The sequence below is a fragment of the Myotis brandtii genome, unplaced genomic scaffold, assembly GCF_000412655.1.
Source record: "Myotis brandtii unplaced genomic scaffold, ASM41265v1 scaffold504, whole genome shotgun sequence".
NCBI lineage: Eukaryota > Metazoa > Chordata > Mammalia > Chiroptera > Vespertilionidae > Myotis > Myotis brandtii.
Window position 1 is genome coordinate 1,083,523 of NW_005369217.1, and position 16,745 is coordinate 1,100,267.

The 16,745-nt window shown below is 45.2% G+C and overlaps 1 protein-coding gene across 5 annotated transcripts in view; it reads right to left on the reverse strand.

Annotated features, from left to right (window-relative positions):
• The window catches only part of CRACR2A (calcium release activated channel regulator 2A), a 145,425-nt gene that overhangs the window by 115,517 nt on the left and 13,163 nt on the right, over positions 1–16,745 (reverse strand). For 3 of the 5 annotated variants that reach the window (XM_014548362.1, XM_014548358.1, XM_014548361.1), the window contains 2 exons: positions 15,463–15,617; positions 15,058–15,129 (listed from right to left, as the gene is read on the reverse strand). The gene's annotated coding sequence lies outside the window, so the exon portion shown is untranslated. The remainder of the gene's footprint in view (positions 1–15,057; positions 15,130–15,462; positions 15,618–16,745) is intronic. The other 2 variants (XM_014548360.1, XM_014548359.1) reach the window with 1 other exon arrangement.

Consider the following 16,745-nt stretch of genomic DNA (forward strand, 5'->3'; position numbering starts at 1 on the left):
ACAACAAATAATCAATTTGAACCACGCTTTGATCGTGAAATGACCAGAATGTTCCAGAAGACACAGCAAAGTAATTTTGCTTCATGATGACGCACCATTACACACTTCAAAACCAGATCAAGACACGTCTTGCCTGGGAAGTGGTAATCCACTCCCTGTATTCACCAGACCTTGCTCCTTCAGCTTACCACTTGTTCCAATCGATGGCACACGCACTTTCTGAGCAGCACTTCAAAACATATGAAGAAGTGGAAAATTGGGTCTCTGAATGGTTTGTCTCAAAACAAGAAAAGTTCTATTGGTCGGTATTCACGAATTACCTGAAAGATGGAGGAAATGTGTAGCTAGCGATGGACATTACTTTGAATAAAGCACTTTTGATGTTTCTCTTGGAATTATCGTGTTTTCTGTGATTACAAATCCGCATTATTAACCGGTACACCTAGTACTGTCTGTTGCCATCTATGCACCAGCCTCTCGTGTTTCCACCTGTGCCTGAGGAGCCCTGATGCTCAGAGGACAGCTTCTGCTGCTTTTCCTCTGCTGACACCCTCTCATGGGCTCCGCTCTGCTCTCACCTGCGGTCTGCTGAGTGCATGCCCCTCCTGATGGTCTCAACCTCCAACAGAGCTTTTTGGAAAAGAGCCTGTGCTATTTCCATTTCCAATCCTAGTCCAAGAGCCTCTTGAATTTTAATCTAAGCGAAGAGTATTTTAGAGCCTAAACTGATTTGTCAGAGAAGAAAATCTCACCCACTCCTCCCCGGGTGAAACGCCAACACTATTTTTTTAATCAGAAAGGATAAAGAAAGATTTGCCAGAATCAGCGGTGTTGTTCTAAAGTGAGAACAGAGCCTCAGTGGAATAGCAGGGTGGAGCTGCTTTTCAACGCAGCCCCTCCAGGGTGCTGAGCACAATTAATCACCCTCAGTGCGTGTCTCAGCCACGTGTTGAATCACTGTGCATCCCCAGTCCCCTCCGCAGCCACCAGCAGAGTGGCCAGCAGACACTGGTGCTCAGGAATGCACACACGTTTTAAACAAGCATCAATGGCCAGGACAGCAAATTTGCTTCTGCTTCCTCAAAATAGTTATGTGCTGAGTTCCAAAGCCAAACAGATTTGCGGAGTGGCTCTCCTTGGCTAACATTTGCAGAGAGATTCCTAGTGCAAGATGCTGTATTAGTAACAGGGATAACATGTAGTGAGACATTGCCTGTGCCCTCAAACAGCTCACAGTGACAGCCTGGGGTGCGGTGGGGTCTGAGTGGAGGGGCACAAAGCGGGAGGGGAGAATGGGGGACATTTGTAATGGGGTTGACAATAAAAATAAATTTAAAAAGAAGAAGATAGGTGTATGTGACAAAAGAAAATGTAAAGCAGAATGAGGAAACGCAATGATAAAAGTATATGTGTGTGCATGTGTGTGAATGTGCATTGAAAAAGAATGAGAAGAAAACATACCTCAATGTTAACAATGGTTATCTCTGTTTATTCTCTTCTTTTAATGTCTTTTTTTATTATTGATTTCAGAGGAAGGGAGAGGGAGAGAGAGATAGAAATATCAATGATGAGAGAGAATCATTGATCGGCTGCCTCCTGCATGCCCCCCAATGGGGATCGAGCCCAAATCCCAGACATGTAAAGAGAGATTAGAAAAACAATCCCATTTACCATCGCACCAAAAAAATTAAGATACCTAGGAATAAACTTAACTAAAGAGGTAAAAGACCTCTACTCAGAAAACTACAGGACGTTGAAAAAAGAGATAGAGGAAGACATAAAGAGATGGAAGAACATACCATGTTCTTGGATTGGTAGAATCAACATCATTAAAATGTCCATACTACCCAAAGCAATCTATAAATTCAACGCACTTCCCATTAAAATACCAACGGCATATTTCACAGACCTAGAACGAACTCTCCAAAAATTCATCTGGAACAAAAAACGACCCCGAATAGCTGCAGCGATCCTGAGAAAGAACAAAGTAGGTGGGATCTCAATACCAGATATCAAGCTGTATTACAAAGCCACTGTTCTCAAAACTGCCTGGTACTGGCACAAGAACAGACATATAGATCAATGGAATAGAATAGAAAGCCCAGAAATCAGCCCCAACCAATACGCTCAATTAATATTTGACAAAGGAGGCAAGAACATACAATGGAGTCAAGACAGTCTCTTCAATAAATGGTGCTGGGAAAATTGGACAGATACATGCAAGAAAATGAAACTAGACCACCAACTTACACCATACACAAAAATAAACTCAAAATGGATAAAGGACTTAAATATACGACCGGAAACCATAAAAATACTAGAAGAATCCAAAGGCAACAAAATCTCAGACATATGCCGAAGCAATTTCTTCACTGATACAGCTCCTAGGGCAGTTGAAACTAAAGAGAAAATGAACAAATGGGACTACATCAAAATAAAAAGCTTCTGCACAGCAAAAGAAACCATCAACAAAACAACAAGAAAACCCACTGCGTGGGAAAACATATTTGCCAACGTCATATCTGATAAGGGCCTAATCTCCAAAATTTATAGGGAACTCATACAACTTAACAAAAAGAAGATAAACAATCCAATCAAAAAATGGGCAAAGGACCTAAATAGACACCTTTCAAAAGAGGACATTCAGAAAGCCAAGAGACATATGAAAACATGCTCAAAGTCACTAATCATCCGAGAGATGCAAATCAAAACAACAATGAGGTACCATCTCACACCTGTCAGAATGGCTATCATCAACAAATCAACAAACGACAAGTGCTGGAGAGGATGTGGAGAAAAAGGAACACTTGTGCACTGCTGGTGGGAATGCAGACTGGTGCAGCCACTATGGAAGACAGTATGGAGTTTCCTCAAAAAACTGGAAATGGAACTCCCATTTGACCCTGTGATCCCACTTCTAGGAATATATCCCAAGAAACCAAAAACACCAATCAGAAAGGATATATGCACCCCTATGTTCATAGCAGCACAATTCACCATAGCTAAGATTTGGAAACAGCCTAAGTGCCCATCAGTAGATGAATGGATTAGAAAACTGTGGTACATCTACACGATGGAATACTATGCTGCTGTAAAAAAGAAGGAACTCTTACAATTTGCAACGGCATGGATGGAGCTGGAGAGCATTATGCTAAGTGAAATAAGCCAGTCAATGAAGGAAAAATACCACATGATCTCACTCATTCATGGATAATAAAGACCATTACAAACTTTTGAACAATAATAGATACAGAGGCAGAGCTGCCTCAAACTGATTGTCAAACTGCAGTGGGAAGGCCAGAGAGGGTTGGGGGGCAGAAGGGAGGGGAGTAAGAGATCAACCGAAGGACTTGTATGCATGCATATAAGCAAAACCAATGGACATAAGACACTGGGGGGTAAGGGAGGGCAGGGGATTGTCAAGGGCGGGGAAAAAAAGGACACATATGTAATACCCTTTGTAATACTTTAAGCAAAAAAAGAAAAAAAGAACATATAGCCCAGACAGCAGTTTGGTGAAGGCCAGGAGAGGGGAGAGAGGTTGGTGGAGATGGCCAAAGAGGGGGATAATGGGGGCCTTCTGTAATAGTGTCAACAAAGATAAATAATTAAATAAAGTGTAAGTCAAGCACTCAAAAAAAAAACAACAAAAAAAACAAATCCCAGACATGTGCCCTTGACCAGAATCAAACCCTGGATCCTTCTGTCTGCAGGCCTATGCTCTATCCACTGAGCCAAACCGGCTAGGGCATGTTTATTCTCTTTTTTACTGTATGTCACATTCTCTGATTTTTTTTTTTTTACAATAAACATATATTGCTTATACAATAAAATGTGTTTTCAAGAAAATTTTCACAAATGCTTAAGGACAATGATTTGGGTGATAGAGCAAGCATGTCAAACTCGCGGCCCATGGGCCACATGTGGCCCACAATGAATATTTTTATGGCCCAGCCAATATAACGTTTTATGTAAGAAATGTTTTAATAAAAATTTCAAAATTTAATTTTTACAATATCCTGTTATATATAACTATTAATAACAAACTACAACGTTCACTAATGACTGATTATTATAATCATGTTGCATTAATTTCCCTTACTCGCCTTACATGCAGGCGCACCATTTCTCTCCACTAATACTAGCAGGGAATATTTTAGCAGCTGATTGCCACATCATTGGTCTTGTACTGACTTGTTTTGTGTACACAACAGGAAATATTTCGCTTTCAGAGAACAGGAAAAATAGGTTTATTTGCGTTATGCTTATTAATTTGTGCAGTTACTCAGTGTCTGGTAAATTAATGTTCAAGAAAAAAATATTAATTTTTATTAAAATATTCTATTATTTTATGTTAACAATTACTCATTTATTTCAGCCCTTTGCATTCAGCATGTCTCTATCAAAATAAACCTACGTTTCTATGAAAATTGAAGCTTTTATTTTTTTGCGGCCCACATAAACTTAAACCTTGTTTATTTGGCCCGTGTTTGCTGTTGAGTTTGATGTGCTTGCCCTAGAGTAGTGGTTCTCAACCTCCCTAATGCCGCGACCCTTTAATACAGTTCCTCATGTTGTGGTGACCCCCAACCATAAAATTATTTTCATTGCTAGCATAGTGATTAATCACAAAAACAATATGTAATTATATATGTGTTTTCCGATGGTCTTAGGTGACCCTTGTGAAAGGGTCGTTCGACCCCCAAAGGGGTCGCGACCCACTGTTGAGAACCGCTGCCCTAGAGGATGGAGCATGTATACTGACCCTGCAGGATCAGTAGCACTGGGCAGTGAGGAGACAGGGGACGCCGGTCCAGGCAAAAGCTGGGAGCCCTTGTGGCATGTATGCCCATTGGAATGAGTAAGCACACAGGTTAACAATCCCTGAGGCCAGGGCAGTGATGGTGAACCTATGACATGCGTGTCAGAGGTGACACGTGAACTCATTTTTTTGGTTGATTTTTCTTTGTTAAATGGCATTTAAATATATAAAATAAATATCAAAAATATAAGTCTTTGTTTTACTATGGTTGCAAATATCAAAAAATTTCTATATGTGACACGGCACCAGAGTTAAGTTAGGGTTTTTCAAAATGCTGACACGCCGAGCTCAAAAGGTTCGCCATCACTGGGCCAGGGCCTGTCTGTCTTGTTCCCAGCAGAACCCCGCACTTTCCTGGGGTGCGCCATGCAGTACTCAGCACGTCTATTGTGCAGATCTGTGGCTGGTCTCTGAACGCTTTCTCTGGGCTGAAGCCACGCGTGGGAAAGCAGCCAGCCTGGCCTCTCACCACGGCTGGGCTTCTGCGACCGAGCTCGCTGTCGGGAATCCACTGTTTGTCCCCACAGTCCAGCTTGTGGGTTGTGTCAGATTTATCCACCCCTCCACCCACCCTGAGAAAGTACCCTAGGTCTTCTTGGAAGTAGGAGGAGAGATGGAGGCTGGAAACTGTGTGTTTGCATTCAGAATACTCTACTGCTCGACTGGACACCTGGTCACTGTCCCCTGCTGTAGGGTCCCAGTAAGATTAAGGTCTCGGGAGGGGCAGCTCATGAGACTCCATCCCTGTTCCTAACATCAGCCCACCGCTCACCTGAGGTGCCCTCCTCCATCACAACCCACAATGGTCAGGGACAGGTGCTGGGGCTCCTGGAGGCAAAAGGATGCCCAGAATGACCTCCATCAGTGCAACCGATCTAGGGGATCCCAAAATTACTCCTTGAGGCCCACAGCTCCCTTCTGACCCACACCTAGCATCCTGCAGCATCTCCTTCAACATTCAAACACACCTGGCAGTGAGACGAGCCGTCCATGGAAGGAAGTGCCCTCCTTCCTTTAAAGTCACTCACTCCCAGAAAGTAAAATGAAGGCGTTCCTATGTCCTTTGTCCATTTCTGGGACAACGGGTAATGCTAAATCCCCACACAACTAACAGAATAACTGTGGGTTGGGGCTCCCCCTCTGTTTCCTCCTCAATCTGCATCCAGTCTGGACCCACCCCCACCCCAGCTCAGTGCTCAGTGGCTGCAGTCCCTAGATCAGGGGTCCTCAAACTACGGCCCGTGGGCCACATGCAAATACAAATATTGTATTTGTTCCCGTTTTGTTTTTTTACTTCAAAATAAGATATGTGCAGTGTGCATAGGAATTTGTTCATAGTTTTTTTTTAAACTATAGTCCGGCCCTCCAATGGTCTGAGGGACAGTGAACTGGCCCTCTGTTTAAAAAGTTTGAGGACCCCTGCCCTAGATGGTTCTTACAGGTGTATCTAATTGCCTCTCCACCCTCAGGCAACCAGACTCAGGGTGGCCTCTCCGCTCCCACACTGCCAGTCCTTTCTGAGTGAGCCCAGCAAACAAGGCCTGTAATGTGATGAGTGAGTCTGTGTACAAGCACTCGCACCCTCTCGGCTCCTCGGTGCCAGCCCCACAAGGCAGGGAGGATTCTGCTTCCACGGGCATCATCGTTAATGAGAGCTTCCCTTGCTTACGCTTGCAGAAGGCAGGCCGTGGCTGCGAGGGGCCTCCACAGGTAACTGGCTGGTTATTAAGGAAGACCAGTTGGCAGTGTGCATGCTTCCAGGCTGGCTGCTCTCATTCCAACGCACTGGACGAGGATGGATGGCTCCTCTGCACTTCCTGTAGGAGCTGCAGAAGGGATCAACTCCCAAGACGGGGCAGATCCACCCAACCAGTCCGCACTTTCCCCTGGACTTCCAGCTGGAAACAAATGGCTTTGCTCACACTCATGAAGCCACCACACAAGATGGGGCCGCGGGTGTGGGGAGAGGTGGAGAGCAGGAAGGATGCAGACGCCAAGTGTTCAGACCCAGGCCTGGCGGGCCTCCCTACAACCTCGCCACGCTGCTCCTCCTCACACCCTTCAGTGGCTCCCACCCTTGTGGAATGAAGTGCCAACCTACTCTCCTGTCTTCTTGGGCCTTTTGTGGTCTAAGGAGGGGCAGCAAACGCTATTCCCTGAATAGGACAGGACAGAGCGCAGAGGAAGGCATCTTTCCACACCAGGATTCTCTGTGGGCTCCAACCAATAGCTCCCTCTCCTCGTACAGCCACTCTTTCTTCTTCTAGGCGTGCTGCCCCATTCTTTCTCAGCCAGGCCTTCTCACTCTCACTCATTTTGCTTCCCCATCCGAAAAGCTCCTATATTCCTCCCATCTCACCAAATTTTTATCCACCCTTTAGGCAGTGTATTAGTTTCCTAGGGCAGCTGCAACAATTATCAAAAACCAGGTGTCTAAGAGCAACAGAAATGCATCCTTTCACATTTAGGCCAGCTGTGCCCCCTCAGAAGGCTCTGGGGGACAGGTCATTCCTTACTTCTTCCAGGCTTGTAGCTCTGGAACTCCAACCTCTGCCTCTGTTTCCCCCTGGCCTTCTCTCTGTGTCTCTCCTGTGTGGGCCTCTTGAAAGGACACTGACTGAAGTTAGGGCCAGGGGATAGTCCAGGATGATCTCAGCTGGAGACCTGTCGCTGAATCACCTGCACACAGCCTTTTTCTGAGAGGGTCACAGTCACAGTTTTTGGTGGTTGGGACAGGACCTATCTTTTTACCATTCACCCCACTACAGGCAGTGATTCTCAGCCTCACAGAGCACCAGAGTCATCTGGGGAGTCTTCTGACTCCAGATGCCTAGGCCTCATCCCAGATATTCAGTTTGAAATGATTCTGGGTGGGATCAAGCTGTGAAGTGTGTGTGTGTGTGTGTGTGTGTGTGTGTGTGTGTGTGTGTGTGTGTGTGTGTAAATGCTTGCATGAATGTGTGTTTAACTTTCCTAGTTTCTAAAGTGCGACCTAGGGAGAGCCACTATTTTAAGCCTTGAGGACTCATAGTATCTCATCCAAGCAGAAATTACAGGTAATACCAACGTTCACTGATTGCTTTCTCATCCAGGGTTACTCTCAAGTTGGTCACAAATCACACCGACATCTATTGTTTTTAAATGTTGCACAAAGAATGTCAGAGACATCACTTAATCCAGGGATGCTCTGACCTCTTCAATCAATGCACCATTTTTTATAACAAATATTTGGAAATGTTCTTTTAACTACCTGAAATGAAACTTCTAGATAAGTCAGTCAACCCATATGCAAAATCTAGCTCTAACTATAATATAAAGGAGAAAAAAGGAATGCAATTTATAATAAAAATAATAAGTATTTCAATATGTAAGTGCTCATGCACGACTGCACAGGAATGCATAATGAAGAAGTCAATGCTTACACCTACTTATAATGGATAAGATTAGATTTAACTGCTCATAAAGACTACAAGGAAATAAAAGAGCAGAGAACAACAGAATAAAAATGCTAGGATGAGAAATAGCAAACCCACTCTCCTGTCTGGATCTGATAACAGGAAGCAGGTAATAACCTTACCTGAAGTAGAGATAACATGCTGAATAAAATTACAAACGTGCAAGTAGAGAAAACAAGAAAGTACATTATTCTTTGTATGAGCTAGGCGTAGCTATTTATTGTGCAGAGACATGGGACAGGGCAGTGACAGAGCCGGTGGCAAGGCAGGCCGGACCCAGAAACCCCAGAAGCCAAGACAGATTATGAGGGTGAATCAAAATCAAAACCCACTTTAAATATAAAGACACATATAGATTAAAAGTAAATGAATTAAGCTGCAGCCTGTTTTGCTCAGTGGATAGAGCATTACCCCATGGACTGAAGGGTCCCAGGTTCGATTCCAGTCAAGGGCATGTACCTCAGTTGCTGGCTTGATCCCCAGTCCCTATCAAAGCATGTGCAGGAGGCAACCAATCAATGTGTCTCTCCCTTTCCCTTCACTCTCTCTAAAATTCAATGGAAAAATATCCTTGGGTGAAGATTAACAAAAACAAAGTAAATGGATTAAGTAACATTAAAGAGATTATAAGAAAAATATATTCCAAATTTTGTTAGTTGTAAATGGTTATGTTTAAATTATTAACACCTAAGAAATTGGGTGAAGGGTACATATAATATGCTGAAGTATTTTATAGTTTTTTTACATGTATGAGATTATTTCAAATTAAAATATTAAAAAATTAAAAATAAAATATTAATTGAAATGTATCTGCATTACATGAAAAATCTCCTAATTGCTTCTAGCATAATTTATTAAATTGTGCTAAAATTTACAAGGGTTCAATTAAAAAATATCTTAATTCTAAATGATATAATAGAAAATATATAATAGTGCAGTTATAAGCACTTATATCTGAAAATAAAAATTTAAAGAAGTGAATTTAAAGAAGGGATTAGCCAAAGAAAATATATGCACAACCCATGGACACAGACAACAGTATGGTGATGGCCAGAGAGAAGTGGGAGGCAAGAGCTGGGTAGAGGGGGCAAAAGGGGGGAAATAGGGACATCCTATATAATAATAATAAAAGGCTAATATGCACATTGACTGAACGGCAGAATGACCGGTTGCTATGAGTGCCACTCAGCCAGAAGCTGGCTCATGGATGGCCAGCACAGTGGTGGTGGCAGGAGCCTCTCCCACCTCCGTGGCAGCACTAAGAATGTCCAACTAACAGTTTAGACCCGATCCCTTGGGGGCCTAAGCCTTTAGTCGGACATCCCCCAAGGGCTCCCTGGCTGCCAGAAGGATGTCTGACTGCAAGCTTAGGCCTGATCCCACAGGGAGTGGGCCTAAGTCGACAGGTGGACATCCCCCAAGGGAGTCCTGGATGTGAATGGGCGCAGGCCGGCTGAGGGACCCCCCCCCACCCCGAGTGCACAAATTTTTGTGCACCAGGCCTCTAGTATTATATAAATTAGAATATAAACTATTTTAACAATAGCTTCTCTACAGAAGTTCACTGAGATGGTGGTATTCCTATGCTTCTGCTAATTTAGTAACGTGTTGTCCTGTTGCAAATCCGCAGTGACGTCCCTGCTTCTGCAGTGACTGCATGCTGCATGGACAGGCTTTCCGGTTCAGCGTGGAAACGCTCTGATCTAGACAGGACGCCCACAGTGGGGACATTATCCAGTCATGTCAAGGCTGTGTCTTTACACCATTTAGGCTTCTCTTCCCAGAACAATGGTCTCCTAGATTACTGGGCTTTTGGCATAACTTCTTTAAAAACTTTTCAGTATTACTATATGAGAAGTAATTAGTGATTATATGTGCAGTGGGCTGAGTTTGGCAGAGTGGGTGACAATTCACTAATGACATTCCCACACAGAATCATGACTAGCATGCCTAGCCCCCATCCAGTAATGCCAGGGGCTTCACCCTATTGTTGTGGCAACTCTAAGCCACCCACAGATTTCCCAAGTGCCCCCAGAGCCACAGTACTCAAAGCTCTGTGCACCAGCCTCAGTACCTGGAGTCTGTTGGACACGCAGAATCAAAAGCCTTGGACAGACCTCCTGGGCTGGAATGTGCATGTTAACAAGACCCCCAGTGGTTCATGTGCACATGGAGTGTTTGTGAAGCACTGCCCTCAGGGCAGCTCTGACCCCGGGAGGAACACTGGTAAAGCCCAACCTCTTTCATTTCTCAAATGAGGAAGCGGGCCCAAGAGGGGAGGTACATTTTTCTCCTCTTCTTGTCAATAGGTCCCTGAGGACAGAGTGTGGGTGCGTCTCTTGCATGTCCACACAGATGCCAGCACAGAGAAGTGCACGACTGTGCCCTGCAATGCCTGTTGTCTGTGTTCCATCAGGACTCTGAATTCTCCTTTTCAACCAGAAAAAAATGAGTTTCCGTTATTCATCCCTAGAAGCACAAGCAGCAGGTCCCCAACAGTCACTTGGACTGAGTTTCAACACCTTTGTTTTGTATAACTTCGCCACTAGCATCAGCTGCACCAAAGACCACAGTATCTGAATGAAGAGCAGCTGGCCTTGCCCTACACCCTTTGCCTGGAGGCGGCTGTGGTTAGTGTCACACTCAGAGAAAGAATAAGTACAAAGCAAAACCCCCAGTTGTTCTAAGATAACCACAGAGATGATAGATACTGTGGATGCAAACCTGGGGGAGAAGAAAGAAGAAAGGCAACAAATAAAAACACAAGCAAGGAGCCTCCCTCCTTGTGACAGGAAGCCCGGCCTATGATCCTTCTGCTGAAGTGTGACGTCAAAGGTCGAATATGGTGACCTGTGAACTGTGTCCTTCTGCCCCCGCCCCCCTCTCTTCCCTGGCAAATTTAGTCCTTCATCCAGGGACAGGGGTTCGCCCTCCAGCAGAATTCTAACTCCCAGGGTAAGTGCCCCACGGGAGGCAGCCCAGCTCGGACATTAAACCCAGCCCAGGAATGAGAAAAGCTGAGATGGGATGCAGGAAAGGGGAGAGGCCGTTTCCTTCAGCCCACCTTCAGCCCTGACTGAGCCCATTGCCAAAGAGCCCACAGCTCCAGAGGTGCAGCCGTTGTCACCTCCACCCTGGCCTGTGGGCAGAAAGATGGCTCAACTCCTTAGCTCACAGCCTCACTTCCGGGCCTTGCTTCCTTCCTCCATCCAGCAGAGCTGAAGACCCGACACAACTACAAACTACCCACCTTGTTACCCCACACTGAATTTATTTCCTTTCTCACATTCAGGACCCAGCCTGACACATCCATGTCACTCCAATGCCACACTCACCAGGTGGTACTGCAGTGTCTGCTGACAAGTCCTAGCTCTGAGGACCAGGGTGTGGCCCATTCATTGCATCTCCCACCTGGCACAGTGCCTTGCATTCAGAAGTTGCTCAATAAATGTTCGGACACTGAAAGAGCAAAGGGGGCAACGGAGCCGATTCCACTCTATCCACTGTGACAGATGTAAAGGCTGAGCCTGGCCTCTGTTAGAACAACAATGCTTTCTCATTATTTGCCTTCCTGTAGCATGTCACCTCTCGCCTACTTTCAGAGTTTCCTCTTATCTTTGTCATGACTATCATCATCACGCCACCACTGACGACAAACTGAAAAGGCGAGAAGTATAACTGTTAGCCACAACCTTAAAAAAAAAAAAAAAAAAAAGAGTTTGAGGCAGCCAATATGTTGGCTAAAAACAGCAGATTCTAGAGCCAGAAGTTCTTGGTTTCAGATACTAGCTCCGCCCTAACTGGTTTTGCTCAGTGGATAGAACGTCTGCCTGCCGACTGAAGGGTCCCGGGTTCGATTCCAGTCAAGGGCACATACCCAGGTTGCGGGCTCGATCCCCAGTAGGGTGCGTGCAGGAGGCAGCCAATCAATGATTCTCTCTCATTCATTGATTCTATCTCTCTCTCCCTCTTCCTTACTCTCTGAAAATCAATAAAAATGTTTTTTAAAAAAGATACTAGTTCTGCCATGTACAAATTATGAATCTTAGTCAAGCGACTTCACTCTATTACTGTTTCCTTGTCTATGAAATGGAAACAGGAATATTACGTCCCCATCCTCGTGGGGTTCTGGTGAGAGAGCACATGTGTTAGAATGATGCATTTGACTATCTTGTTCATTGTTATTGCTGGTCTCCAAGCAGCTGCTCTGGCAGTGCTAAATCAACCAGCGAGCAGAGTCCTTCCCTTCTGCTCGGAGGTGAGAGAAAAGCGTGGATGTAACAAGGCCGGGCTGCACAATCAAGTGCCCAAACGAGTAACACAGATGAACATAAGAAGAAGCAGAATTACATCCACAAAGGAATCTGTCTTCTCCTTTTCTTCTTGAAAAAGACAGCCTCCCTGGCTTTCATTTTCTACTTGAAAGAATGTAGAAAGAGCATGGGTACAAGAGCGATTTCCCTTCCCTCTGAATCTACCATAAGAAAAAGAGCGCAACTAATCGAGGTGCTCAATGCAGTCAACACTCAGCCTCAGAGCAAAGAGGGAGGAAGAGGGGGTGGGGAACATGCCGAATGGGAGCAGGCCGGACCCAGTGTTAGGGACCCTGAGAAACAGCTAACAATCCAAACAGTGGTCAACCTACAGTTACTAGAACTTCGTGTTTCTAGTCTTTTTGATCATTCAAAGATATTTCAGAATTTTTAAATGTTATACATGTTCAAACATAGTATAAAGTGGCAGTTTTAGTCACTGCAGCTTTGCTTGTAATAAACAGAGAATGACTGAAAACAACCTGTGTCCATCAGAAGGATTTTGGTTAAATAAGTGATACATTGTGCATCCACATAATGTATACACCCCTGTAAAAAAGAGTGAGAAGGCTCTCAGCATATTAGTAGGGAAAGAGTGCCAAGATAAGTGATAAAAGCAAGGTAGAAAAAGCATGTAGTGGACTACAATTATGTGAGAAAGAAAGTAATGGAGGCAGAATGTAGTTTGTACTGACTTGTATTTGCAATAAGAAACTCTAGAAGAATGTATAAGAAAGTAATAGAAGTGGTAACAGGGGAGGGGGCTGGACAGGCAGGTAGAGGCCAAGATAAGCTTTCACCAGATAGCTTTCTATAATGATTTGATTTCTGAACTATGTAAATGTACTGATTATTCAAAAAATAATATAAAAACATCTGAACACCAGCCATTGTAGCCAAAACACATCTATGGGCTGCAAGTGACCTGTGGGCCTCTGGTTTACAACTTCTGCACTAAGGGATATCAAACTGGGGAGGCAGAAAGTTGCAGCATGAAGTCCAGGTTTCACTAGGCTCAGAGACAAGCAGGTTGTTCAATATCTGGTATCTAGAACTCTCTCTGAGAGCCTGGCAATGAGCTGGCTGGGCCCAGTAGCTCCTCCTCTCCTAGGGCAAAAGGGTGCAACTTTCCACAGGATGAGGTGGGCTCCTCCACTTCCCTCCAAAGTTAAGGTTACCTGGAACCCAAATGGTCTGTGTGTTCCCAGCCTCTGAGGCCTCTTCCCGACTCGTCCTATGAAAGGGCAGAGCAGTAGGAGCATGGAACTTCTCCTCTGGGGCACAGACAGTAGCACAGTGTGTCCACTGGGCCCCAACCCAACACACTTCCCCAGACAGTGACGAGAGAACTGGACAGGTGCCCCTGCTGCTTCTTCTCCCTCCCTCTTCCTGTCAGCACCGGGGACACGGCTCATGTTCACTCCTAGCCCTTTGTGTGTTCTGGTCTTAGCCCCGTGAATGAGCTCACTTCGTGTTCTGGGTTGAATTGTGATCTCCAAATAAAGACAAGTTGGAGTCCTACCCTCCAGTACCTCAGAATGGGATCTTATTTATCCATAGGCTCATTGTAGATGTCTTGAGTTAAGATGAGGTCATATGACTGGTGTCCTTATAAGAAGCAGTCATGTGAAAATAGAGACAGGTAAAGAGAATGCCATGTGACAATGAAGGCAGAGCTTGTATTCCACGGCCGCAAGCCAAGAAACACCAAAGACTGGCACAAACCACCAGGAGCTAGAAGACAGGGAAGGGTTCCCCACAGGTTGGAGAGGGAGCAAGGGCCCTGCCAACATCTTGACTTGGGACGTGTCTCTTCCAGATCTGTGAGACTATACATTCAGTTGTTTTTAATCACCCTGCTTGTGGTATTTTGTTTTGACAGCCCTCAGAAATGAACACACTCCGGCCAGTTCAAGTGGCTAAGGTCTCTGACGCTGTTCATCTCAGGAGGTGCTCAATAGATACTGATGACAACTCTGCCCAAATGAATGAAAATTCTAGGCCCTTGACTGATAAAATTTTATCGTTTAAATATATACCGAAAAATCAACCAATAAATAATTACTGAGTATTGACCTTGTGAAGAATATAAGAGAAATGAAATATTACTGTCCTCAAGGAGTTGACAATTTGATTGAAGATTTAAGATAGGCACATAAAATATAACAACACATATAATGGCCAGATTAGTGTTACTTCGCCCCCTGCCCCACCCTAGAAGTCACTCATAACTAAATCCCACTGTACTGCCTCATACTCAGGCTCCCACATATTTTATCTTAGTGCCCCTGATGTATGTCCGGAAGAGCTGGGCAAATTTTAGAATGTCAGGCTAGTAGATAATTTCTAGAAGCTGTCACCACTGCTCCTCACATGGAACCCAAACTTCTTGGCCACTGTGGATACCTACTGCTGTCCATGATCATTATCCACTACCCTTGGTGGAAGTTTCTCATCAGTTTCTTACCAGCTTTCTTTTTCTGTTCAGACAGCCAGACCCTGGAGGGACAACGAGCCTATCCCACAGCTCTCCACGAACCTGACAAGCAGAAAACACACGACCCATGTGGTTTGGGAGTCCACTTTGGTACGTTGACTAACAGTTTTTAATAGGGCTACAGAAAACCAGAGATGCCTACCGAGAAGCTGTTTTCTGTGTCCTTCAGAATATTTGCTTATTTGGCCCAACCTTCTTGCAGGGGGCAGCTCCCACTATACCTGCCTCTAGGAGCCATAAACAAGCCTCCTGTCCAGTTACACCTCTGGGGGTGCGGAGGGGGCACACCTGAACTGAACTCTCCTGTTCTCGTTCTCCCTCTGAACCCCAGGTCCTGGGGTCTGGCTGCCCCACGGTTCCTTCTGTAGCTCTCACCTGAGACGTGGCCGTGCTGGATGCCAGGTGGAGCCCCAGGCTGGACTCATGAGGAACAGCACAAGTCGCCAGAGCCCCACCCTTGACAGCAGCCTGATGGCCCAGCCGTGGCTCAGAGCCGGTGTCCTGAAGGGCAGCTGTGGTCAGGGCAGGACCTGCAGGGACAGACAGAGGAAAAGTCTTCTCATTTGCACTTCAAGTAATTCCTTTTAGATTCTCAAGGTAGAAAAGAATCCTAAAGTCATTTAATATTCATTCCTGTGACTGCTCAAATAAACTTGCCCCTGGGGTGTGGGTCAGGTTTTGTGGCTGACACTGTTGCTCACCTCCACAACATCCATTTCTCCCTTCCTCCTTTCTAACAGAACTCCAATGTGTTCACCACTCAGGGTGCCATCATATGTCCAGCTCAGGGGCCTCATCGGGTCAAAGCAAATGCAGGCCCTTTGCAAGGGGGTAGGTTAGAGGTGGGCTCTGACCCAACTCTAGTCACTGAGACATGAAGAGGGGCCTGCTGGTGGGGGAGGGGAAGTTTATTGGAAATGTTTTCCTTGCTCTTAAAAAGGAAGATGCAGGAACCTCTCCTTGTTCAGCCACACCTGATTTTCTGTAGCCATATTGTGACCTTCTGCAGCCACACTGTGACCATGAGAGAGGAGCATAAGTAAAGAGCAGAGAAAGGTTAAAAAAAACACAAAAAAAAAACACACCTGGGTCTTTGATGATATCATTGACCCACTGGATAAACAACCCTGGTGCTGTGCTTTCTCCAGCATCCTCCTATATAATAAAAGGCTAATATACAAATCAACCTAAAAGCAGAAGGACCTGTCACTATGCTATGATGCACACTGACCACCAGGGGGCAGGCGCTTAATGCAGGAGCTGCCCCCTGGTGGTCATTTCACTCCCACAGGAGGAGCACTGCTCAGCCAGAAGCTGGACTCACAGCTGACGAGCGCAGTGGGGGTGGCAGGAGTAGGCCTAAGCCACTGGTCAGCAAACTCATCAGTCAACAGAGCCAAATATCAACAGTACAACGATTGAAATTTCTTTTGAGAGCCAAATTTTTTAAACTTAAACTATATAGGTAGGTACATTGTTATTAACTTAATTAGGGTACTCCTAAGCTGGCCTTTGCTAAAAACGTCCTCAATCTGATTGAGGTACGTTCGCTGAGGTCGACCCCTTCCAACTCTCCCATCCACACTCGTCTTGTATACTTGTTTCGTCTATCTCCTTTCCGAAAACCAACTTCTGCGCATGGGCCACGAAGTTTCAAT